The following is a 27,780-nucleotide window of genomic DNA, read 5'->3' on the forward strand; positions in this document are numbered from 1 at the left end:
GGTGTTTTTTTCTGTTAGTCTCTTTAAATGCTCCATCATGGTGAGCGTTCATGTTTATGTACAAGCTGACTTAGAAGCATTCCAAGCATTTGCCAGACAATGCATGGACGTCTAACGTCTGTGGTTAAAATATATGTCATTTGTTTTAACCTCTAGATAAGAAAAAAGAAAAAAGGCCCAAATTATTTTTAATTCCTTATTTTCCCCCACAGCCGCTAGCATTGAATAAGGTTGCATAGTTGTTTGAGCTAAAAAAAAGACATCCGTCCATCCAGTTCAACCAGAAAGGTGACGCTAGCTGACCAGAAGTTCAGTTGTCTGACAATAAGTCTATATTAAGCGTGAAGGTCGTTGGTGTCAAGGGTACACATGATTTAGCACAATTATACCCTCCTTTCATCCTGCACATCCCTCACAATTGGCCAAAGCGTTTGTCTTTCTGGTTCATTAGCTTGGATACCGATATTCTGAAGGAGAACTTTTCACATTATTCACTCTAAACTGATGCTATCTGGGTCACACAGAAGTTAATTTATGAACTAAGATTTAGTTATCAAACAGAAAGAGGGTTGAGCTAGAAATGTGGTTAATGGAAGCTGAATTTAGAAGAGATAAAAAAAATGCATTGGGGGGTGAATTACATGGTGACAGTGATATGAAGGCTGCCATATTTATTTTCCTTAAAACAATAACAGTTGCCTGGCAATCCTGTTGATCTTCTGGCATCATTAGTGTCTCAGTCCCAACCCTGAAACAAGCATGGGCTAATCCAGTCAGACTTGAGTCAAAGATCTAGATCTTATCTGCATGCTTGTTCTGGGTCTATGGCTAAACGTATTAGAAACACAGGATCAGGCGGGACAGCCTTGCAACTTGCATTGTTTTAAAGGAAATAAATAAGACAGCCTCCAAATATGGTAGCCTCTCATCTCGGGTTCCCATTAAGTAAGGAACTGTAACTACAAGGAAGCTCATTATGTAAGAACAGCAGTACTGGGCTGCGCCTTTTCTCCCAGTCTCCACAGTTTACCACCGCCTCCCTTTGTTTCAATGAAGAAGGCCCCATTAGTTTCTGCGAATCACCTGAGTCACACACTAAAGCACAGCCCCGGTGGCGCACCTCCTTGACCATGCTCTGGTGGCCGGGAGCATTCTGCACATGCATAACTACGAGTTTAACGTTGTGCCCATGTGCAGAACGCTCCTGGTTAAGGACGTGCGCTGCCAGGCTTGTGCATGCGTGGTAGTGGGTGACTTGCAGAAACTAATGGGGGGCCTTTTTCATTCAAACAGTATAAGGTATAAGGTCATCTGCACATGCATGTAGCCTCCATTTTAGATGCACACTTTGCCTCTGGTATCCTTTAAAGCTTGTGGAGATGCGGCCTAATTCTAAGTACCCACATGCAGATAGATCAGGGGATCAGTAGCGACCAGTTCCCCGATCCATTCAGTACCGTGGTAATGATGAGTGAATGATCGTTTAAACGATCAGGGTAAATGACCGCAGTGGTCAATGGGTATCTGAACGATCATTGTTCGGTGATCTGACATGGTGGTCGCGATCGCCGCGCTTTGTTAAACATTGTTTCATTTTAAACTTTGTAACACAGTATTGTGAAAAATGAACATTTGTCACAGAAAAAGTGGCCCGACGAGGGGAAAATCGCTGCACAAATTGCGTCATGGGTACAAACCTTTAGACCGTCTTTAGTATATTTCTATTTCTGAGGAAAAATCATCTTTGCAGCTTTGAAATCTTTAATCCGTACTGTGTTTTTTCCCAGTTGCATGATAAAAACACAGGAATCATCCAGTTTTCAAAACCGTGCGCAATTAATTCAGATTCATTGTGAGTCAGAAACGCAAGTCCTTAGATAATAGCTGTGTCACTTTAAAAATGAGGCTTCAGATGGAGACAAATAATTACAATGATTTGTTTCAAACGCAGATGGATAGTTTAAAAAAAAATAAAAAAAGATTTTCAATGTGTAGTGGGCCTGATCTGATATGTGAAAGCTTATTATTCATTTTTATTTTTTTCTTTTGATTTTCTTACGGTTTACTTTTTTTTCTTGCGACTTTGTTTCTTTACACAAAAGCATCATCATGTAGTATAATTTAAACTAATATTACCAGCGAATGTCTGATTTTTTTTATTTCGTTTTTTCTATTGCTACTAGAGTTCCAGCTTGCTGAGATATTGTCTTGAGTTCAGAGGGTTAATGATTGATTGTATGTACATTGACCTGTTCCCTCAGCACCTGCTTCCCGGTTAAAATCCCAGTCCTAGCAGGATGAGCATTGCTACCCTCGCTTGTGCCTAAACTGGACTTAAAGTGTACTAGAGCTGAATAAAGAAGAAAAATCGATACTTACCCACTGCTTCCTCTAGCAGCATAAACATGTGAGTCCCTCTACGTCCTCCTGTGGTCTGCTGTTCAGCCGCGATCAGCCCTGGTAACTGTCTTAGTCGCGTCCAGTCTGAGTCTTCTGCACATGCGCGGGAGATCCGCACATACGCCAAAGACCCAGACCGGACGCGACTGAGACAGTTACTGGCGCTGATTGTGGCTGAACAGCAGTCCATGGGAGGATGCAGAGGGATTAGCACGTTTTTATGCTGCTGGAGAAAGCAGCGGGTAAGTATCGATTTTTTTCTTCTTCATTCAGCTCGGGTTTACTTTAAAGTGTATCAGAGATGATACTTACCTGGGGCTTTCTTCATCCCCATGAGCAGCGATGCATCCCTCGCCATCCTCCCGAGTGCCTCCGTTCAGCAGCAGTCAGCCCCGGTAATCTGGCTTAGTCGCACCAGTCAGCTCTTCTGCGCATGTGTTGCCCTTCCAACCCTATTCTTACCAAATCTATGCAGCAGAAGGGTAAGCTGAGTTAATATGCCTTGAATGTATACATCAATTAGTCCCTCATAGTACATACATATAACGTGTGTACAATCAAGAATTATCATTAATGGACCCCTTTAGACCATGATAGATGTATGACTGTGGTAAGATATAAGGAAGCCCTGAAAGAGTAACGCTCTTGTTCCACCCGGTACTTCTTGTCGATTTGGGGAGGAAAAAACTATGAATCCAGCATCAACCAATACAATAAAAGAAAATTTGTCGGATAGGACTCAAGGAACTCACCTCAGGTCTGCATGTAACCACTTAACAACCTCTGCCACGCTTATCTACGCCCCTTTAAACTTCACCTGAGTCACAGGGGCGTAGATAGGCAACTCCTGTTTATTTTGCTACTGTGCGCGTCCGCGTGCATGCGGATGTGCATACGCGTCGGGCACCCGCTGGTCCTTGATTGGCTGATGTGAACATGTGTTCACAAAGCCAATGACGGTGCTCATTCATGCAGAATGTGTGTAAACATTGCATCAGTCTCTATGCTGTTACAGTTACTGAGATCACTCGTGAGAGGATCTCAGATAACTAACACAGCATTAGTGACTGATCAGCATCAGTGAGGTTTTTTTTAAATAAATTATACCCCCATTAAGCCCATTAACCCTTGCCTCCCTTAAATGTGAAAATTGCTGTGGTTTTTAGGTGAAAACCCTGTGCTAGAGAAGTGGTTAAAGCAGGGATGATATGCCTTATTTTTGGATTTCTGATGAAGTGAGTTTGTCTGCATTTCTCCACCTTGTAGATACTCTGAGATGGAGAACCTGTAGGTGGTATGAAATATACCTCTCTGTGTATGCACTATATACTGTATATATTCTGCTTTTTTTGTGAGTGTACAATGTTATTGCCATTGTGTCTTTTTTTAAATCCTGGCTTGGAATGGAGGCCTCATCAAAATGTTGCTGTGGTGTGCCATGATCTATAGTTATGTGGCTAGTTAAAGTACAGCTACATAGACTCTGCTGTAGATTGATTGTTTTACTTTATTATTATAACATATAATGGCCCATATGCAATTCATTTTATCCTGACTTTTCTCCTAAGAGATACATCTTAATATTCTATTTAAAATAACTTTTCAACACTCTGCAATTGGAAAGGTACCAAAAAGTAGGTGAAGAAGTATTATCAAAATTATTTTGAGTATTCTCTTGCTTGCTGGTGGCTTAAAAGACATTTTATTGACAAGTTTGCAAATATCACCTTGGAGAAAAAGATAATTGGATATGGGGCCAATATTTCACCCTGCCACTTAAACCACTAAGCGCTGTCTTAAGAAGAAACGCCACTATTTCTCCTTCATACGTATTGCCCAAACCTGTTCATAATATTTTACTGCTCTTGCGTTAATTGCTTTTTCATTTTATCAAAGTAAATTTTTAGTATCATAAAGCCATTTTCGAAGTGTTAGGTAGAAGAAAAAAAAAGCTAAAAAAGTTCCATATAATTGAGTCATAATACTTAGAAGAACTTTTGTTCCATAGCTGTACTAGATGCATACTGTTGTCCAAAGTAAAAAGTAAATTTCTAAGTGCGTTTTCTTCCCCAAAATAATTATTACAGAAAAGTGGTAGGTCTGAAATACAACGTTTGTTCCCTAGAGTCCTACAAATTGCAATAAACTTGAAAGTTACTTAAAAAGCTTCTAAAGTAGTACTTGAAAAGGGCGAATTCCCATTTCTCTAATGCAGTACATGATTTAATAAATTAGCATATGCAGAAATGTACTCCTGGATTTTAAAGTTCATAGTAGGTCAGCTTTATTAAAGGTATAGTCCAGTCAAACATGAAATTGTGCACTTAAACTTGCTGAAACGACAGACTGTACTGTATCTTTGCATATTTATTCGCTCCTTGGTCTTCCAAATTTTGTAATCTTATGATATAGATTAAAAATGAGCTCAGCTAGGAATTTCACTATTTTATTTACACTGCATATTTTGAAGGACCAAAATATTTTTTTCTGATGTAGTAAATGAAACAAAAACAAGATTACCGGTACTTATTTATTTCTGCATTTCTTTACCTTGTGGTCACTCAGTGATAGAGAACGTGTAAGTGGTGTGCTATATACCTCAATGTCCAGTATATTATTTATTTATTTTGCATTCATATTGAAGGTCACCATTCCATTGATTCTGTAATTGGTACTTCTGTCTTTTCCTGCAATGCCGTGTGTGCATGCATGCGTATGCGCGCACTCACAGTGATGCTGTCTTTTCCTGCAATGCCGTGTGTGCATCCATGCGTATGCGCGCACTCACAGTGATGTTGTCTTTTCCTGCAATGCCGTGTGTGCATCCATGCGTATGCGCGCACTCACAGTGATGCTGTCTTTTCCTGCAATGCCGTGTGTGCATCCATGCGTATGCGCGCACTCACAGTGATGCTGTCTTTTCCTGCAATGCCGTGTGTGCATCCATGTGTATGCGCGCACTCACAGTGATGCTGTCTTTTCCTGCAATGTCGTGTGTGCATCCATGCGTATGCGCGCACTCACAGTGATGTTGTCTTTTCCTGCAATGCCGTGTGTGCATCCATGCGTATGCGCGCACTCACAGTGATGCTGTCTTTTCCTGCAATGCCGTGTGTGCATCCATGTGTATGCGCGCACTCACAGTGATGCTGTCTTTTCCTGCAATGTCGTGTGTGCATCCATGCGTATGCGCGCACTCACAGTGATGTTGTCTTTTCCAGCAATGCCGTGTGTGCATCCATGCGTATGCGCGCACTCACAGTGATGCTGTCTTTTCCTGCAATGCCGTGTGTGCATCCATGCGTATGCACGCACTCACAGTGATGTTGTCTTTTCCTGCAATGCCGTGTGTGCATCCATGCGTATGCACGCACTCACAGTGATGTTGTCTTCTCCTGCAATGCCGTGTGTGCATCCATGCGTATGCGCGCACTCACAGTGATGCTGTCTTTTCCTGCAATGCCGTGTGTGCATTCATGCGTATGCGCGCACTCACAGTGATGCTGTCTTTTCCTGCAATGCCGTGTGTGCATCCATGCGTATGCGTGCACTCACAGTGATGTTGTCTTTTCCTGCAATGCCGTGTGTGCATCCATGCGTATGCACGCACTCACAGTGATGTTGTCTTTTCCTGCAATGCCGTGTGTGCATCCATGCGTATGCGTGCACTCACAGTGATGCTGTCTTTTCCTGCAATGCCGTGTGTGCATCCATGCGTATGCACGCACTCACAGTGATGTTGTCTTTTCCTGCAATGCCGTGTGTGCATCCATGCGTATGCGCGCACTCACAGTGATGTTCTCAGGCTAAAATCCAGCCTACAACATTGTAGCCAGACTGTTTGTACACACTTTTATATTTTAAAATGTAAATTTTTTTGTGATGGTGGGCTTTTTAATTGTTTCATCAGTAAAACAGTAGACTGTTGATCCAGACAGTTTATCTGTTTTCCATATAGTGTTGAAAATGGGTGTTTTCCAATGATGGTATGTAAATTGGATTATTCTTTTTTGTTCTTTTTTCCCTCTGAATCAGCTACGGTTTCTGAGGGTAGAAGATTGTTTTTGTCTTTATTTTTATTTACTTAGTATGACCATACATTGCACAATTTGTAGCATCCATCCCTGGCCGTAGAGTTATACCGCAACGTACACACCCGATTGTATTTTCAAATGGTTTCCAGTCGAAAGCAATTGAATCTATCGATCTGGCAAGCTGGAACAATGTCACTTAAAGTGGGCGACGGTAGCTGCGTTCAATTCCCTGAAGACTGATGGACCACTAGCCTTATGTCCTTATGTGTTCCTATTCCAATCCCCCCTCCCCCACCCCGGCCATGGTGAGTGCCCTCCTTCTGTGTCTTCTCGCCATCGCTGCTAGGCGCCTGTATCCTGTGACCTGATGGCCTGTACATGCTCACGCACATGTCACAGAGTAACGGGATGCAGGCGTTGTGACATTGGAGAGAAGGCCTAGGAGGAGTGTACCAGCAGACAGTTGAGCTTAAAGAGGAACTGTTGTGAAAATCTTTAAATTTAAAACACATACAAATTAAGTACATTTCTTCCAGAGTAAAATGAGCCATAAATGACTCTTTTCCTATGCTGCTGTCACTTACAGTTGGTAGTAGAATTCTGACATTACCAACAAGTTTTGGGTTAGTCCATCTCTTTATGGGGGATTCTCAGCATGACCTTTATTCTTTATAAAGACATTCCCTGAAAAAGATTTATACAGAAATGCTGGCCAGCCTCCCTGCTCACCATGCACTTTTTGGCAGTTGGAAAGAGAAACTGCCATTCACTAAGTGCTTTCAAAATGAAAGAAAACCCTAAGAACCCCCTATGAGATAATGGGCTAGTCCAAAAACTGTTGGTAATGTCACAATTCTACTACTTACTGTAAGTGACAGCAACATAGGGGACAAGTAATTTATGGCTCATTTAACTCCAGAAGAAACGTAATTCTTATTTGTATATGTTAACATGTATTTTACATTTTAAGATTTTCGCGACAGAGGTCCTTTAAGCACCACTATAACACTCACCACAGTCCCAGGGAGTACACATTACATGGGGGGCCCATTAGGTGGAGGTAGCTGTATAGATTTTATGCAGAAATCTATTGCAAATCTGAGTACAGTACACTGGCAGCACTAGGTCCCTCTCTGATCAGATTCAATTACAGAGGGATCTATTTGATGGTTGAATCTGGTGCCAACTGCCAGTGTATGGACACCTCTACGTTTGGCTTAACTTGATGGGCAGGTGTCTTTTTTTTTTTAACCTACGTAATATGACGCTATCTTTTGTACCATTTGGTCAATGCATTTTTTACTAGCTAGAATTTGCGTCCAGCTTTGTTCATGAATATCATGTACAGTTTCAGTACACTGGTATTTCATCTCCCTCCCGAGCACCTTAAACCCCGTAATGAACACCTTGTACGTGATGTCTTCCTGGAATTATAAAGGGTTAATCACGCTTGCTTGTTCTACTTTAAGATCATTGAAATAATTGAGTTGGTACTAGGACTGTAGGGAATGTGGAACGTTATCTGCAGAGACACTGTGACATTATTCTTATCACAGAGGGAAAAGTAATGGCTCTGTTTGACGTGTGACCTGGAGCCAGCTGCTTTATCTCCCATGCTTTTGATACAGAATTAGATTCATTGAGAACAGACAATCAGTGCCCTAAAAAGAGCCTTTCATTTTCCGTCTTCTGGCAAAGGGGATAAATCGAGGCACACAGTGTGACCCAGAAGAGGTCCTGAACCTCACATCTGGTCCTTCACCCCAGAGTGTTTTTATTTTTTTATCACTTTAGAAGTCTATTCAGAGTAGATGTATTACGTTTGTCAACTATACTGTTGATAGCCATCAGATTAAAGGTACACTTATTCTGTTTAATGTCATTGCAATTGTGAATGTTCTTTTACAGCTACATGCTTTAAATCAAGCTTGTAAAATCAGACTTGTGGATATCATACCTACAGATGATGGTTCTATTAAACCTGGCACAAATGTAGGTGCTGATTAGGCTCAATTGTAGCTTATGGTGACCCCCCACCAAGGGATTTAGAGCCAGATGATGTGCCCTCGTTTACCTTACTGTATGTCAGTCTTTACTCCAATGTATAGTCAGCATGACTACAGGCACTACCTGTCCCTTTATACCAGATTATACAAGCCAATAAAAAGAATGTTTTCTCCAAACTTGTTGTAATAACCCTGCTCTGCAGAATGGGTAGTACAGCTATATAGAATACAGCTTTCCACTTGCACACTGTATCATGTCTGAAACAAGTTTAATCTTGTGTTTACCTAAAAGAATCTTTATCAATCTGGTCCACGCTCAGTGATGTAAATCCAATATGGTGGTGTCCAGTGGCAGATTTTTGTAACCTTAAAATACTACTTATTGCAGAATGTTTAGGAAACACAGCAGTTGATGCTACAGGTAATAGAGGACACAACAAGCAGCCCCTAAACGAAGGTGGGCAACCTGATGCAATACAGAAAATAGCTGTACCACCAGCATTCTCTGTATGTGCAGAGAATGCAGGGCTAGTTTGGCAGACTAGAAAGAGCCTTAAAGAGGGACTCCAGTGAAAGTAATGTAGAAAAAAAAGTGCTTAATTTTTACAATAATTATGTATGAATGATTTAGTCAGTGTTTTTCCATTGTAAAATATTTTAAATCCCTGATTTACATTCTGGCATTTATCACATGGTGACATTTTTACTGCTGGCGGGTGATGTAGCTGCTGCTTGCTGTTTTGGCAGTTGGAAACAGCTGTAAACAGCTATTTCCCACAATGCAACAAGGTTCACAGACAGGAAACTGCCAGGAGTACCACGGTCCTCAGAGTTTCTTGTGGGAGGGGTTTCAGCACAATATCAGCCATACAGCGCCTTCTGATGATCCGTTTGTGAAAAGGAATACATTTCTCATGTAAAAGGGGGTATCAGCTACTGATTTGGATGAAGTTCATGGTTCTTGGTCACGGTTTCTCTTTAAGGGATCAGAAAGAGCAGTAGCCCTTAACCCATTCGCGTTCCGTCGTTTTCACTTGAGAAATGTTCACCTCCCATTCATTAGCCTATAACTTTATAACTACTTATCACAATGAACTGATCTATATCTTGTTTTTTCCGCCACCAATTAGGCTTTTTTTGGGGGGTACATTTTGCTAAGAGCCACTTTACTGTAAATGCATTTTAACAGGAAGAATAAGAAAAAAACGGAAACCATTCATTATTTCTCAGTTTTCAGCCATTATAGTTTTAAAATAATACATGCCTCCATAATTAAAACTCACGTATTGTATTTGCCCATATGTCCCGGTTATTACGCCGTTAAAATTATGTCCCTATCACAATGTATAGCGACAATATTTTATTTGGAAATAAAGGTGCATTTTTTCCGTTTTGCATCTATCACTATTTACAAGTTTAAAATAAAAAAATATAGAAATATTTCATCTTTACTTTGATATTTAAAAAGTTTAGACCCTTAGGTAAATATTTACATGTTTTTTTTTTTATTATTGTAATGTTTTTTTTTTATATTAAACATTTTATTTGGGTAGTTTTGGGAGGGTGGTGTGTAAACAATAAGTTTATAATGTAAATGTGTGTTGATTTTTATTTTTTTTTACTTTTAGTTGTAGTATTACTTTTTGGCCACAAGATGGCGGCCATGAGTTTGTTTACATGACGTCACTCTAAGTGTAACATACGCTTAGAGAGACGCATGGGGGAGGTAACAGCCAGAAAAGGCGCAGCTTCCGATAGAAGCTGTCGCTTTTTCAGCGGGGGAGAGGAATCAGTGATCGGGCACCATAGCCTAATTCACTGATTGCCTGGCCAACGAACTGCGGGCCGGGAGCGCGCGGTAGCGCGCATGGTTCCTGGGCGTAGTTTCTACGTCCAGGAACTAAAACAGGTTAAGTAAACTAAAAGTTATGAAATGTAATTTTGGTGCTAAACATTTTTGGTTTATATTCACACACATACTAAGTGACAGTATAGCTGTGCAATAATAATTTTACAACACACACACACACACACACACACACACACACACACACACACACACACACACACACACACACACTTCTAGAATCAATGGCAGAAAACACACAGGTAAGGCCTTGTTTCCAGAAACACAACGCAATGTGATCTACAGGGACATCAGTGCATAGACTGCACTGTCTGATGTATCCATCCATGGATTGCAATTCACTGCGGAGTCTCAGTACATGGTTGCGTGCATTTTGGCGTTCTTGTCATGCGATTCCATTCATTATGATGAATGTAATCGCACCCTCATTGGGAAAAATTGTGGAACAGTGCTATGCGGTACATTGCGGCGGCCACCCGATAAGGACTTTATCACTCAGGTGACAATCTTCTGTTGCTATGGAGATGGGCAGAGGGACGATGTAGCTCAAAGAGGAAGGAGGCGATCTATGACATCGGCCTGATTTTTCAAATGAGATGATCTGGCAGTCTGGGTCGCTCGCCAGGGGATTATGGCCGCTGTACACATGCTATATTCTTTGCAGAGACGGCCCCAAGCTGTCACACGTGGCGAATAACCTTTTTTTTTGTTTGCTCTGTATGGAGTTATCTTTATTACAACATTATAGTATTGTACAGTTTTAGTGCCAAACAAAAATGAAATAAAATCCACTGTACAGTCACTTTAACCAACAAGAAAGACAAAATAAACAAAACTTGTGTTTATTAGAAACTAGTCAGGCTCTTAGAATGTGTTCCAATTAGGTGAACCAGGAAAAGACGCCCTTCCTAATTCTTGTTGCAACTGAAGAAGTACCAGGATGAAGCACTCTTTCTCTTTAAATAGCATAGTGTTTGTTCTGTATAGAAATACTTTGGAAAAGTAACACACTGCAGCCATAAATTAAAGAAGTCTGCAAACAGGAGCAACATCTGCTCCTCAAGCAGCATCCGGCTTTAATTTAAAGCTTTTGTGAGAGAACAGCAGTGGAGAGCTAAACGTTGGCAAAGAAGTGGTACAGAAATTGTGCACTAGGCCTATAGCAAAATACAAGCATGATCTTCCCTGCTTGCCCTTCATTTCACCTTGACTTCATTTGCAACTTGCTAAATGATACAGCTGTTAGTCTAGCCGACAATAGGGGGCTTTACATTGAACTTTACAGACCTCCATAGAGTTTGTAGAGGGGTTCTCAGAAGAACTTGGGAACAAGTTTATTGCTCAATATGTAGATACACAGTACATAGCTACCGGTATTAAGTTTCCAGCTAGTACTTTCAACAGGTTCAGGGTAAGAGACGCATTTTACATCTATTTCCATTAAAGCTGATCTCCAGAACGTCACTTTACCATACAAATGTGGCTGCCATCTGTACTGTAACAAGAATGATATTACTCTTAGGATCTCTGCGGTTTCGCATAAGTGAGTACAAGATGTTGAGCTGGAATTGCTTGTCAGCAGAGTTCCTGCCAAGTGGGTGAATGTTCTTTTTTGTAGGGATATTAAGCACCTCATCTAATCTCAGAAATGCCACTTCTAGGCTTGCAGTGGGGCTGTGTCAAGTGTGGCACTGCCAAAGCAACCGCGTCCCAAGACCAGCAAAGGCTCTGCATCTGGAAAGGCTGCAACATTTTTTTTTATAAATATTTTAAAATCAGGTTACTAAAGCAAGGTTTGGTACAAAAAGTTTTTAATCTCACTGCTTTCTTCTGTTGAGCCTTTACACATCATTAGGCATCTCTTACCATGCTGTGGAAATGTAACCATTGTGTTAGGAGTTCTTCGCAGGTGTCTTGGGATGTTTTTTATGTAGCTTCACCTAAAATATTGTCTTCAGTACATTTTTAGTTTATAATTGTTTTCTTGTGAAGCCAGATTACTTGAAGGTATAAGCAGTTGGAGTTGAATCAGGCAGTTAAAGGACCTGTGTAGCAAAAATCTTAAAATTTAAAATACATGTTAACACATACAAATAAGAAATATGTTTCTTCCAGAGTTAAATGAGCCATAAATTACTTTTCTCCTATGTTGCTGTCGCTTACAGTAAGTAGTACAAATCTGACATTACCAACAGATTTTGGACTAGCCCATCTTCTCATATGGGATTCTTAGGGTTTTCTTTATTTTTAAAAGCACTCAGTGAATGGCAGTTGCTCCGTCCAACTGCCAAAAAAGTGTACGGTGAGCAGGGAGGTTGTCCAGCTTCATTGTATAAATATTTTTCAGGGAATGTCTTTACAAAGAATAAAGGCCATGCTGAGAATCCCCCATGAAGAGATGGACTAACCCAAAACCTGTCGGTAATGTCAGATTCTACTACGTACAGTAAGTGACAGCAAAATAGGAGAAAAGTCATTTATGGCTCATTTTACTCTGGAAAAAAGGTGGTGGTGGAGAGAGGGAGCAAACGTATCCCTGGAGCCGTGAGTCTATGTTATGTAGTGGCTAAGCTGTATGGATTTCATGTATATGAAGTTTACTAGTATATATCCATGTTTGGATTGCAGAATGTTTGCTTATACTATTGTTTACTAGGTGTTTTCAGTGGGTAGACACCTAGTAAGAATTTATGGACTTACCCAAAAGGGTTAATATGGACTAATTCTTGACTCCATGGCCAGCTGACCAAGAGGGTGGAGTCACCTATTTAGGGTGTGGTGCATTCACATGTGTGTATATGTATTTGCTGTGTTCTGGAGGGTGCTAATACACCTGAGGAAAGGGGAAACCCTGAAACATGTTAGGTTAATCTACTTATTGCATTAAACACAAGTTTAATCATGACCAGTTGAGTGCCTCCTTCATTCTTATCCTGGCAGGCAGAGAGTAGTCAAAATCAAGGCAAAGGTCAGTGCAGGTGGCCGGCAGAAATTAGTCAAAATCCAGGCAAAAATCAGTAACAGTTAGGCAGATCAGCAGTAGCACTTAGCTCAGAAGCAGTTGGGTACCAAATATATTGTTAACATCCTGTGCTTTCAAATTAGCTTATCTGCAATCTCTGTCATGGCAGTCTAGTGACACAGAGGAGAGATCAAATTACAACTTGTGATTAGAGACAAATGAGGGGGAATTACAGGCTAAACTCTCTCATACATACAGGGTGCATTTTTTCTATGTTTCCGTCTATCCTGTGCAAGAGTTCAGGTCTTGATGGGGGATTAGACAGGCTAAACTCTTTGGGTTCGATTCACAAAGCGGTGCTAACCCAGTTAGCACGCCTAAAAGACTTTAGTCGTGATAACCATTGCACCACACTGGTGAAAAGCCAGTTTAGGCATGATAAGTTTAGGCGTGATAAGTTTAGGCATGATAAGTTTAGATACGGTTAGATTGCACGCAAAGTCCCGCACGCAAAGCAGCGCCATTAAACTCTATGCGAAGTGCACCAGACTTTGCTAGCGCAAAACTTTTGATCAGCTGTGCACTGCGGTGCTAAACCAGTTGGTACTATAGTTGTCACACCTAAACTTGTCACACCTAAACTTATCACACCTAAACTTATCACGCCTAAACTTATCACACCTAAACTTATCATGCCTAAACTGAGTTTAGGTGTGATAAAGGGCTTTTCACCAGCGTGCTAACTGTTAGCACCGCTTTTTGAATCAAGCCCTATATATACATACAGACTGCATTTCTTTCTGTTCTGTGCAAGAGTTCAGGTCCACTTTAAGTTAACGCCCCGCCGATGACGTCACGCCGCACTGCCACTGATTGGCTTTCGGGATCCTGGAGGAAGATCAGAGGACATGGGGATCCCGGTGGGCGGCAGATGAGTCCTGGAGTCCTGCACAGCAGCGCCGATCGCTGTGTGGGATCCAGGTAAGCTGAAGTGCTATATTTTTTAGCTTTACCGCTCGCAGCATTTAATTCCTACTCCGAGCTACGCTCTGGATTACCACCAGGGAGGTTAAAGGGAGTGAATGGAGCAAGAAAGAGAAGGGAATGGAAGAGTGATGTAGAGAAAACCACATTTTTTAAGACGTGATTGAGGGGGAGGGAGTACACAAGGAAAGGAATGGGCCATGCACAGAGAGATGTGGATGCAGCATAAACATACTGCTGTGCAGACCTTGTTTATAGGTGTCCTTTAAGTAACATTTAATTTTTAGCTTTATTGAGAAGGGTCACTTGTCCTTTAAAGCACACATACACTATCATTTGCAAACAGCCTGTAGTCTCAGATATCAGGCACATTGTTATTGCCCTAATAACTTGCTCCATGGATCACTGACTCTCATGTTCAGACCTTAGAATATTAGGATTCTCAGATGTTTCGCCATTCTCATCCCCATGAAGACATGTGTTTTGGTGGTTTGGGCTACACATGACATTTTAATAGCTAAATACAAAAGTGCTGACCGCATTACCAGGGATCACACACGTTTCTTGATCCTTTGGAAATGCCAGACCAGTTAAATTGGCAGTCCTCTCGGGCGCCAGCTAAATTTGGTAGAATATGGGCCAAATGCTAATACTGTTTGGCTGTTTGCTTTTGTTAGGATATTGAGTGCTTCTTGCCATCGATCTACTTCCTCTCCCTCTCTCCTCCTTACCCCCGTTGTGCCTTCCTGATACTGAACTCCAACCTCCCCCCCCAGCATAAATCAATTTCTGCCTAACCCTAACCTCCTCTCAATAAACATTGTTTCCTGACCCCTTTCCCCTTAACCTATTTTGGTTCCTGGACGTAGAAACTATGTCCAGGAACCATGCGCGCTACCGCGGCCGATCGCGCGCGTGCACGCGCGCTCCCGACCCGCGGTTCGTTAGCCAGGCAATCAGTGAATTAGGCTATGGTGCCCGATCACTGATTCCTCTCCCCCGCTGAAAAAGCGACAGCTTCTCTCGGAAGCTGCGCCTTTTCTGGCTGTTACCTCCCCTACGCGTCGCTCTAAGCGTGTGTTACGCTTAGAGTGACGTCATGTAAACAAACTCCTGGCCGCCATCTTGTGGCCAAAAAGTAATACTACAACCAAAAGTTAAAAAAAATTAAAATTAACACACATTTACATTTTAAACCTATTGTTTACATCCCACCCTCCCAAAACTACCCAAATAAAATGTTTAATATAAAAAAAAACAACCATTACAATAAAAAAAACAAAAACATGTAAATATTTACCTAAGGGTCTAAACTTTTTAAATATCAATGTAAAGATGATATATTTCTATATTTTTTTTATTTTAAACTTGTAAATAGTGATAGATGCAAAACGGAAAAAATGCACCTTTATTTCCGAATAAAATATTGTCGCCATACATTGTGATAGGGACATAATTTTAACGGTGTAATAACCGGGACATATGGGCAAATACAATACGTGACTTTTAATTATGGAGGCATGTATTATTTTAAAACTATAATGGCTGAAAACTGAGAAATAATGTTTTTTTCCGGTTTTTTCTTATTCTTCCTGTTAAAATGCATTTACAGTAAAGTGGCTCTTAGCAAAATGTACTCCCCAAAGAAAGCCTAATTGGTTCCCGGAAAAAAACAAGATATAGATCAGTTCATTGTGATAAGTAGTGATAAAGTTATAGGCTAATGAATGGGAGGTGAACATTTCTCAAGTGAAAACGACGGAACGCGAATGATGTGTCCTTACCCTAGTCCAGTGATGGCTAACCTTGGCACTCCAGCTGTGACAAAATTACAAATCCCATCATGCCTCTGCCTCCTGTCAGAGTATTGCAATGCCTCATGGCACTCGTAGTTCTACCACAGCTGGAGTGCTAAGGTTAGCCATTACTGCCCTAGTCCTTTACAGCAGCCTTTTTTACCATCATTCCTAAGCATATTTCCTAAATCTAATTACTACTCCACCTCCATCATCTTTGTGAACAGGTGAAACATTTGGGAAGCAGTGTTTGATTATTGTGTAGAGGAGTGTCAGATATTAGCTGTGGTGTCTATGAAGTACAGCTGATATCTGGCACTTGACGGTGCAGATGTGCAAATGTTCTTGCTTGTGTCGTAGAACCTTATATTGTCAGATGTGCACCGCCTCTAAAAATGATAGTAGAACTGGCTGCTCCACCAAAGTTGGGAAAGTATCTGTAAAAAACAAAACCTGTTGGTCTTAGCTTTTTACTGCAGAGGTCAGGGTACTTTGCAAACCAGATTTCTTTATGTAGGATTTCCGCTACTTGCACCTCATTATTGATTTGGAAATTGGAAAATAGTTTGGCCTTAAGAGCTGATTACTTTTTCCAATTTTCCAGAAGGAAAGGGTCAGATTTCCTTTGTACATTAAGACTTCTACAACTGAAATATAAATTGTACATGCTAATGTGCAAAGCAATAACTTCTGCTACTTAGAATAGACGTAGAACTTTCTCCAGAGTCTGAAATCTTGAATTGCCGTAAAAGAAAAGTGAGGGATAATGAATTGTAACTAGTTTGTCAAGCCTTTTCCTTGAAGGTACCAATTATGCTAATGAATCTTTATTATTTTGTCAGGCCTAAGGGACTTGTAGCCAATCTATTAGTATAAGATTAGAATCGAGTGAGATTCAAATAGCTTAATGGCTTGTTAGAAGATGACATTGCTTTTTAATAAGTCTAAAGGCCATTGAAATGACAAAAAAAAGTTAAAAAGTATTTAAGATAAATGTAAAGCAAACTTGTCACTAGCCTAATGAAACTATTATCAACTTGAGATTACAATGCTTAGTGTTAAAAAAGTAAAACTTCCCTTGTTCATCTGGGGACAAGCTGTGCCCAAAGTAATTATATGGATTCTGTCTCACTATTGTTTGGGAGAAGATCAAGGGTGGCTGGGGTTGCTTTTAGGCTTATTTGGAGGGGGGGAGGCAGGAAGAAATTGTTTGGCATGGACACAAAGGCATGTCATTGTGCAGAGAACATGCCTCTGTGTCCTATTAAGATTTAAAAAATTCGCCTCGGGTTCTCTTTAAAACAAAGTTAGAATTGGTAATGCAGGTAGGTATACTACATTATTGATCAGAGCCTCATTTAATCAGGGTCCTTTTATGACTGATCGGACAACTGATGCGCAGGGTAAAGTCCATGTTTCCCTATGGCTCGGGTTTACATTATATGCATTTTACAATGCACTGGAAAGTTAAAACACATCAGATTTTCAGCATACAGTGTAATTAAGGCCTAATACTATGTGGTTAGTGTTAAGCACTGGAGAGTGATAAGGTTAAGCATTGAAAAAAGGCAGCAGGATAGTGTTAGGGTAGGAGCTATAATAGGGTAGGACTGGAAAGAGAAGTTGCCATATTTGAATCCTCACAGAATGGTACTAGCTACTAAATGAGACGTAAGATGCTGCAAAACACGGTGTGTCCATCAGTCAGTGATCTGTTTTCAGTACCCCCTGCACAAGGCAGAATCTGATGGGTTATCTGCCCAGTTGGAAGCTAAACAATTAAAATAAAAAGGCTAACAGAGGTTCTATTTTTTTATTTTTATTTTTTTAGAATGTTTTGCCTGGTATTCCGTTTTAATCATTTGTGGTTATTTTTTTGTAATTCATTTTACTCTATAGAGCGTCAAGCAGCCATGGACTGCAGTCTTTTTATGCGAGAAGATTACTTTGTTTATAGATTTCAATAGAACTGCTAGTATGACGTTGGAAAAGGTATACATAACGCTAGCTATTGTAGCAAAACACAATAGATTGTCATATTAGTGAACATTATGTTCTGCCGTACTTCCTTTCTCTGAAAGTGTTCAGTTGAATATTCTGTTTAAAGTTCAAGTTAAGACATCAAAATGTGACTGAGAAACAAACCGCAATACAGAATAATTGTGTGTATGTATTTGTGTGTGTGTGTGCTTGAGCATGGCCAATTTCATCAGTCTTATCTATTCCTAGCTACTGCATTGTGTCCCTTTCTTTTCTCCTACTCATGTATTCTTCCTACCAAAGCAATTATTACTTTTTATACGCCTGTCAGCAGAAGCTTCTATCTACCCTATGCAGGCCTGGAGTTCTGTCAAAGACCTGTAGGCCTCTGCTGACCTGCTACAATATAATATATTACAGAACACCCAAGATGCTGCATCCTATGAGAGAATTCTCTTCAGGTTCTGCTTGATATTCCGATACAAGATTGAATTTTTTACTGCCATGGTCAATGGTGGCAGATTAATACAGGTGCCCATATTAACATATATACTCAAGATGGAATCCATTAAGGAAAAGGTGTTATTCAGTCAGGGTAGGATTTCCCATCAGACACATGCAGAGATATGCACCACTATTGCAGGCTTTTACTGTTGTTCAGTGCAGGCACATGCCAGTATCACTGCTGCCATATGTATATCTGTGCTACTTAAAATTGTCTTCCCCTCACTAGTTATACCACCCATGCCATTCTGTATGCTCATTGAGCCACCTACTTTTAGGAACCTTTCACACTTCCTGCGGTCTGTCACGCCACATGAAAACGCTGCATCCTGTCGCAGAAGCAATGATAGCCCTCTGGGGATGCATGCAGTGTGTTAACAGTACAACATACCACGTAAGGTGAGGCATAAAGTACAATACATTCACCAGTACAGTCCAGTACAATACATTCACCATTCAGGATTGCATCGGTGTGATTGCAGAAGAATCGCACCACAACGGACTGTTAAGTGTGGAACGAGCCTAATTTCCTTTGACAAAATGTACTGCTATTTAATCCTGGAGGGAACTGTTAAGATGAACTGAATCCTGAGGTGATAAAAAACATCAGAATTATTTTCTGTCGTTGAAAGATTGCATAATTTGCAGGTTACTAAACACAATTGTGATTTTGTTGCAATTTTACAATGCTATTTTGATGTGATTTTCACTGGATGTTAGCAGCACAAGGAGAAAATTCAGCATTCAGGACTTTTGCCATCAAGCAACATAGCACTAGCATCAAAGCGTTCCTGTGATTTTCATTACTTTGCTGCTGTCCCTTCTTTTGGCAATTTACATGCAATTGGAAAATGCAGCAAAATCCCATGTAGTTGAAAACAGCCCTAACACTTAAAGAGAAACCGTAACCAAGAATTGAACTGCATCCCAATCAGTAGCTGATACCGCCTTTCCCATGAGAAATCTTTTCCTTTTCACAAACGGATCATCAGGGGGCTCTGTATGGCTGATATTTGTGGGGAAACCCCTCCCACAGTGTGATGGCAGGACCATGGTTCAGACATCACACTGTAGGAGCCTTGTTGCATTGTGGGAAATAACAGCTGTTTGCAACTGCCAAAGAAGCAAGCAGCATCTCCTTCCTCTGACATCATCTGCCAGCAGTAAAAATGTCACCATGTGATAAATGTCAGAATGTAAATCAGGGAGAGGAAAGATTTCACAATGGGCAGACACTGACTGAATCATTTATACATAATTATTGTAAAAATTAAGCACTTTTTTATTACATTATTTTCACTGGAGTTCCTCTTTAAGCTACATACATGCAGGAAGGTGGATCCAGCGATGTCTCCCTGATGGCGAGCACTCCCCGATCCATCTTCCTCCATCTGTGGCCGGTGGGTATGCGCGATGTCACGCAATGAGCGCGAACGAGAGCCTTCAAGCGATGACGATACTTTGCGTGGGAGTCGTCGGGGATCTTAAAGATCCGATCTGCCATGACGGTTTTTTTTGCCGGACGACGCTGAGCAAGGTTTGTGATGGTGCGCCTGTACCCACTTTGTGAGATAGCGGAAACGATCACTCGAAAAATTGCCGGTAGTTGGGAAAATCGTATGAAAAATCGTAAGGTGGATACAGGCCTTTAGGAAGATGAACTGACTGGAGCTTCTGAATGGTCATAAAACTGGAAGTGATGTGACTAAGGCAAGAGCCAACCTCTTAAAACTGGAAGTGATGTGACTAAAGTTGCGCACACACATGCGACTATAGTTGTTTGAAACGATCGTTCCCCGATCAACGGCAAATGTTTAAAAAAAAGCAGCCAACGACCATCATGTCTAATGACGGACGAGCTAGATCGTTAAAAACGAACTATCTAGCTTAGCGGATTTTTTCCAACGACGATTGTTTGCAAAAGTAGTACATCGTTGGAAAACGGTCGTTCGTACTAGGCTTGATATGCGCTATTTCTCCATGGAACTTTTCATTTTTATGCGCAAGCGCAATAGTTGCTTTACGTGATGTAACGTTCGTTCTAACAATCAGATCGTTACACACCTTTTAAAACTAACTTTACTTAGGTCGTTCTTTCGTTAATTAAAAGTTTGTTCGTCGTTCACAACGAACGATCGTTGTCGTATGTGTGTACGTAGCTTTAGGCAAGAGCCAACCTCTCTGGTCCATGGGGTTGATTCACAAAAGTTATGTCAGAAATGAATTCACCTTATTTATGATTTATCACTTCTGTTCTTACCTGTCTTAACTCACAATTTATCTGTCCTCACCTCTCTTAACCCATAATTTCTTTCTGCTTTTCTGACTCAACTCATGATTGGTCTCTCCTTGCCCCATATTCAATTAAGTTTTCTCATGAGTTTTCTCAGAGCAGATATTTTAACACCTTAACAATAAAATACATTTTATACCCCCATCAAGCAAGGAAATGCTCAAAATAAAAAAAGTTTGATATTACTTGTGTCACCAACTTTTTAGTATTTTTTCAACTGTTAAGTTATTTTTGTAGGTAAGAGAAAAAGTAACTGAATACGGTCCCTTATCTGTGTTTCTCATGAAATAGTTCTCTGTATAGTTAAGGTGAAAAATGCTTAAGATGACATTCAAGATAAAAACTTTGTGAATAAACCCCAATATAACTAGACATACACTGGTTTGTTCTTTGCACGTAGCTGTCAGATGAGAAAGGTTGAGATGCTTCCATCTTTTCTGTGGTGTCTCAGTTTGCTTTTTGAAAATATTATTATGAACACAAGAAGGTGTCTGGAGTAATCTGAAGGCCCTTCCAGAAAAACACAAAGGGACACAGGGACTACAGGAGTCCCGTATAGTGTAGTATTTGGTTGCACCAGTTATAAAGATTGGTATAATGAAGGGGTACTCACAAGCCTGGGTTGCAACTCCAGCAACCCTAGTGTGGGCACATGAGCAAACACGTCATCACTTGGATCCTTTGGTCTTCTAAGGATGGATACGGCACAATCTAAAAAAAAAAAATACCTAAAGTTCTCAAGAGTCTGGAAGGTAAGAGGAAAAAAAAAGCTTACCTGACTGAGATATACAACGTATGTGGGATAAACAGGTTCTTTTATTGAACACTTTAAAAAAGACGTCTACAGGCAGTCTTCAAAAAAGATGTCTACAGGCACTCCCAAGACACTTGACCTGCAGAAGCAGACAAAAACGTGTTGTCTTTTAAAGTGTTCTATTTGTAATGAGTACTTCATAATTTTGCATTCATCTTTTCAAAAGTCGTGGAGAAGGGTTTTTGATTTTTGTAATATCTACATAATGCATTTTCAGTACGTAGCAAGTAAAAGAGAACTAGAAAGTGGGTAAGAAAAGTAATATCAAGCATGTAGGACATTTTTATTTAGATTATATCTATTTTAATTTTAAATACTTTGTTTTTGTTTTCTGTAGTCAAAAAAGCTATTTTATTAGTCAGATGCAAAAATATATCCTGGAAAAGACTAGGGAAAATGTATGAATGATAACACCTGATATTTGAATGCATAGTTCTTTTACTCAAGACTTGCTTGTACATTGTTGCATTGTTGCTGCATGCATATATATATATATATATATATATATATATATATATATATATATATATATATATATATAATTTTTTTTTTTTTTTTTTTTTTTCTGAATAACTCACTGTTTTAATGTTCTGTAGTGTTTTATAGTTCTATTGTACTATTTCTTTATTAGCCATAATGTTATGTATTTTGCTACACTGATTGTTAGCATACAGAACATATATTTAGCATTTATTGGTTACTGTTGATATTCATTCTGGGTCATCAGCTGGTTCTGTCTGCTGCTGCCATTGTTTGGTTTTTTTTGGGTGCAGCAAAATCTCTTTCCCGGTGTCCATTTGACATCATAAATAAATAACTTCACTCTACAGTGTTGTGCTTTGTTATGGTCATTATGGAACAACACTGATTTTTGTTATCCTTTTATTTTACAGTAAATTTACTGCTTACTCTGCTTAATGTAAAACCAGATAAAATGTGTTCAATACAGATGCTTCTTTGATAAAAATAGATCAAGCTGTGATCAAAAATCCTCTCCTGTTAAAAAAATAAAAATCTTTACATAAGACAGCTGTGTGAGGTCACCTGTACTGTAGAAGTGACAGATTTAATAAACTGAGCTCTATTATTGCAACTCTTTATTTATAGAGTTCCCAGTCTTTCTGTTATTTTACCTTGTGACTGACAGGCAGGCCAACATTCACTATACATCTCTGCCCTTTAACTGTAGAAATCCACAGATGTGTACTGTACGCTGAATTCCAGGAACCCAGAAAATACTCACACACAGGTCTTCTTATGGCCCAGGTACAGTGATGTTTGTTGCCACGCTAATCCCAAACTCTAGAAGATTAGTCATTTATTAACAAATACATATATAGTATCTCAGAAAAGTGAGTACACCTCTAGGTGAAGAATGTCAACACTCTGTCCAATTTATCAGTTTCTCTTCACGGTGTTAATGATTCTCATTAGTGTTACAAGAAATCAGATGTTAGTGGGGAGCAATTATACACAAAATAGAGACACTGAGAGCCCATTATAGTGTAGTATGTACTGGCAAATGGATACAGGTAAGTATGTATTTATACTCACAAACGTTGATTACCCCCTCTCGTTTTAACAATTTTAGCATCTTTTATCTTTCTAGCGCCTCTGTCTGCTTATGCAGTCGGGGAACAATTGTGTTACATTTGGTGTTATTGGGCAGCACGGTGGCGTAGTGGTTAGCGCTCTCGCCTTGCAGCGCTGGGTCCCCGGTTTGTATCCCAGCCAGGGCACCATCTGCAAGGAGTTTGTATGTTCTCCCCGTGTCTGCGTGGGTTTCCTCCAGGCACTCCGGTTTCCTCCCACATCCCAAAAACATACAGATAAGTTAATTGGCTCACCCTTAAATTGGCCCTAGACTACAGTACTTACACTACATAATACAAACATAGACATATGATAATAGTAGGGATTAGATTGTGAGCTCCTTTGAGGGACAGTTAGTGACAAGACAATATATATATATATACTGTACAGCGCTGCGTAAGATGTCGGCGCTATATAAATACTAAATAATAATAATAATAATAATAATTGCTCTTACATTCTCATACTGGTCATTGGAAGTTCAACATGACACCTCATGGCAGAGAATTGTTGCTCTGTAAAAAGATTGTGTAGGCCAGGGATGTCAAAAATCAGTCCACAAGGGACTGAATCAGGCAAGATGCAGTTCATCATGTATAGCACATTTCTCCATTTCTCTGTCAATCCTAACCACTGGAATGAATTTGGCCCTATAAAGGACTGGAGCTCAGCACCTGCGGCCTAGGCTAAAAGACAACTTGAAACTCAGCTTAAGCATGGTGTAATTCTGAATAAAAACACCAATGCATTTAATCAGAGGTGTAAATGCACTGGTGTGATTTGCTCGATGGGCTCCAGTGGAAAACTGCGTGGCTTTGTGGTTCCGTGGATCAAAAATGGGTACAAATATATTGGTAGGATCAAAGCTTTCAGGTTTGCTATATTGAAGTGCTTTGGGGAGCTATTACCTTGTTAGAGTTTCTCTATAGGAATGCTCAAATGGGCCACAGCAGTGAGGAGACCACACTGTATGCGACAGTGTTACTTCATATTTTCACTGACTATTTTCACACTTCAGTCTTGCTTCCAGTGTCCACTGTTTATAAAAGGGTCATTAGCTTCAGAATAGGAGGCGCACATTAATAAAAACAAAAAAAAGGAGAGAAAGAAAGAGATTGACTCGCTTCCAATAATCACACAAACTACAATGGACAATGACTTATTGGCTTGGTAGTCAATGCATCTTTTGCAGAAAATAATTCAATTGCACTTCCTCAGGTCAAATGAAGGCCTGTGAGTAAGGCCACATACACATGCCCAACTGATGTCGCCCATCAGGGATCTGCACCTGATCCCATTTGGCAACTTTGCTGGGCCGGGCTGCACTCACATGTGTCATCTGTGTAGCTGGCAACGATATTTGTTGCTACGCAGGGGATACGACGGAGGGACAACGAGTGGTGCATGTGTGACATCACGTGGCAGGCAGGGGAACAGTGGGATTGGGGGGGATCGACGTTGCTGCGGTTGGGTAGTTCTGTCTAGTGGATCGCTTGCGGGTTGGACATCGTGGCCGTCGGGTGCTGTACACACGTCTGATTGTCGGCTAAAGCTGAAGCAATCGTTATCGGCCACTCAGCTAACTGGAGTCAGATGTGTATACTAGGCTGAAAAAGCACTTAGTATAACCACTGGCCATGAAATATGTTGTTAGCCTATCGACAGAAAATACACTTCGCTACATCTACTGGATGCAGCCAACATTTTCACTAATGATAATGAGAACCTTATTTGGAAAATATGGTTTTATATCACAATAAATATAAATACACTGTACTAATGTATTTTTTTTTATCTGATGATAAAAACATACTGTAATTCTGTATAATAGCAACAGGATACATTCACCTCCCACCACCCATTAAAATCACCTATTCAAAAGAGTAAATCAGCTATGGTAACAAATACACACATAAGAGACACATACAATTAATTAACTAAACATATCAATGTAATAAAAAAAAATCAGTCATCAAGTCTGTGAGTCGTGATGCACATATGATAAAGCGAATTAATAAAATAACACCTTCTGTAATTATCACCAGTAACTAATGGGCCTTACAGTAGATTGTCATAATTAGATAAACCATTACATTTTGCTGACCCTGGAAAATATAATATTAGGGAGAAATATAAAAATCAATTGGATATTTTAAAGTAAGACGTCAATGATAAGGGTGCACAACAATTGTTATTCTCCAGAAACATTTTTTGTGTCCGTAACATAGTTAAAATACCGTACATTATCCTTTTAGGGTGCATGCTATGATCTGTCCTTGTGCTGTGCTATGTTGATACTTAACACAAGGACAAAGATCAACCAACTTAATGCCACAGGGCTGGCTTGGTTAGTTGGATTCTTACTAACCATCATCCCACTAGTGATGTCCACACTGAGCTCTTATCCCTGTGACAACATCTCCAAAGCAGCAGTCTCTCTCCTGAACACTGACACTCATGGCATATAACTACCTTCAGTGTCTGGACCAGCCTTTCTTAAGAAGTTCGGGGTCCTCCTTAAAGAGCAATTTTCATCCCAATTAGTAGCCGATACCTCCTTTCCCACGAGAACGTTTCACCATTTGTGTAATAGATTACCAGGGACATCTGTTTGGCTAATATTGAGGTGAAACCCCCACCACAGTTTTTTTAGACATGGCTATGACAGTATCACATTGTTAGTAGTCGTAGTAGTTTATAGATAAGAGCAGTCAGTTTGTGTGCGTTTTTTTTCCCATGCCTATTAGCACTAAAGATGCTGACCTGCAGGCTCACGGAGTATTACAATGTTAACGAATTAAACAGCAAGTATCAATCATTTCTTGATCCATCATATTTTTTAACACCTCACTTTGCTATATCATATTTTTTTTACCCCACTTTTATCTTTCTGTAAAGTTGCTCCTTAAGAATCATCAGAGATTCCAAGCACAGGAGAAGTTTTTAGCCAGGTATATATGAACTGAACATACGTACAGTGGCTTGCAAAAGTATTCGGCCCCCTTGAAGTTTTCCACATTTTGTCACATTACTGCCACAAACATGAATCAATTTTATTGGAATTCCACGTGAAAGACCAATACAAAGTGGTGCACGCGTGAGAAGTGGAATGAAAATCATACGTGATTCCAAACAGTTTTTACAAATAAATAACTGCAAAGTGGGGTGTGCGTAATTATTCAGCCCCTTGAGTCAATACTTTATAAAACCACCTTTTGCTGCAATTACAGATGCCAGTCTTTTACGGTATGTCTCTACCAGCTTTGCACATCTAGAGACTGAAATCCTTGCCCATTCTTCTTTGCAAAACAGCTCCAGCTCAGTCAGATTAGCTAGACAGAGTTTGTGAACAGCAGTTTTCAGATCTTGCCACAGATTCTCGATTGGATTTAGATCTGGACTTTGACTGGGCCATTCTAACACATGGATGTGTTTTGTTTTAAACCATTCCAATGTTGCCCTGGCTTTATGTTTAGGGTCGTTGTCCTGCTGGAAGGTGAACCTCCGCCTCAGTCTCAAGTCTTTTGCAGACTCCAAGAGGTTTTCTTCCAAGATTGCCCTGTATTTGGCTCCATCCATCTTCCCATCAACTCTGACCAGCTTCCTTGTCCCTGCTGAAGAGAAGCACCCCCAGAGCATGATGCTGCCACCACCATATTTGACAGTGGGGATGGTGTGTTCAGAGTGATGTGCAGTGTTAGTTTTCCGCCACACATAGCTTTTTGCATTTTGCCCAAAAAGTTCCATTTTGGTCTTATCTGACGTCCCCCACATGGCTTGTGGCAAACTGCAAACGGGACTTCTTCCATAAAGGCCAACTTTGTGGAGTGCACGACTAATAGTTGTCATATGGACAGATTCCCCCACCTGAGCTGTAGATCTCTGCAGCTCGTCCAGAGTCACCATGGGCCTCTTGACTGCATTTCTGATCAGTGCTCTCCTTGTTTGGCCTGTGAGTTTAGGTGGACGGCCTTGTCTTGGTAGGTTTACAGTTGTGCAATAGTCCTTCCATTTCTGAATGATCGCTTGAACAGTGCTCCGTGGGATGTTCAAGGCTTTGGAAATCTTTTTTGTAGCCTAAGCCTGCTTTAAATTTCTCAATAATTTTATCCCTGACCTGTCTGGTGTGTTCTTTGAACTTCATGGTGTTGTTGCTCCCAATACTCTCTTAGAGAACCTCTGAGGCCATCACAGAGCAGCTGTATTTGTACTGACATTAGATTACACACAGGTGCACTCTATTTAGTCATTCACACTCATCAGGCATTGTCTATGGGCAACTGACTGCACTCAGACCAAAGGGGGCTGAATAATTACGCACACCCCACTTTGCAGTTATTGATTTGTAAAAAATGTTTGGAATCGCGTATGATTTTCGTTCCACTTCTCACGTGTACACCACTTTGTATTGGTCTATCACGTGGAATTCCAATGAATTTGATTCACGCTTGTGGCAGTATTATGACAAAATGTGGAAAACGTCAAGGGGGCCGAATACTTTTGCAAGCCACTGTATCTGCTTGACTCCTCTTCTCTGGCCTCCCATG

At 40.4% G+C, this 27,780-nt stretch overlaps 1 protein-coding gene across 2 annotated transcripts in view; it reads left to right on the plus strand.

Annotated features, from left to right (window-relative positions):
• CRIM1 (cysteine rich transmembrane BMP regulator 1) overlaps nucleotides 1-27,780 on the plus strand; it is a 982,593-nt gene that overhangs the window by 663,002 nt on the left and 291,811 nt on the right. The window lies entirely within an intron of this gene.

This window comes from Hyperolius riggenbachi, chromosome 4 (assembly GCF_040937935.1).
Source record: "Hyperolius riggenbachi isolate aHypRig1 chromosome 4, aHypRig1.pri, whole genome shotgun sequence".
In the NCBI taxonomy this organism is placed as follows: domain Eukaryota; kingdom Metazoa; phylum Chordata; class Amphibia; order Anura; family Hyperoliidae; genus Hyperolius; species Hyperolius riggenbachi.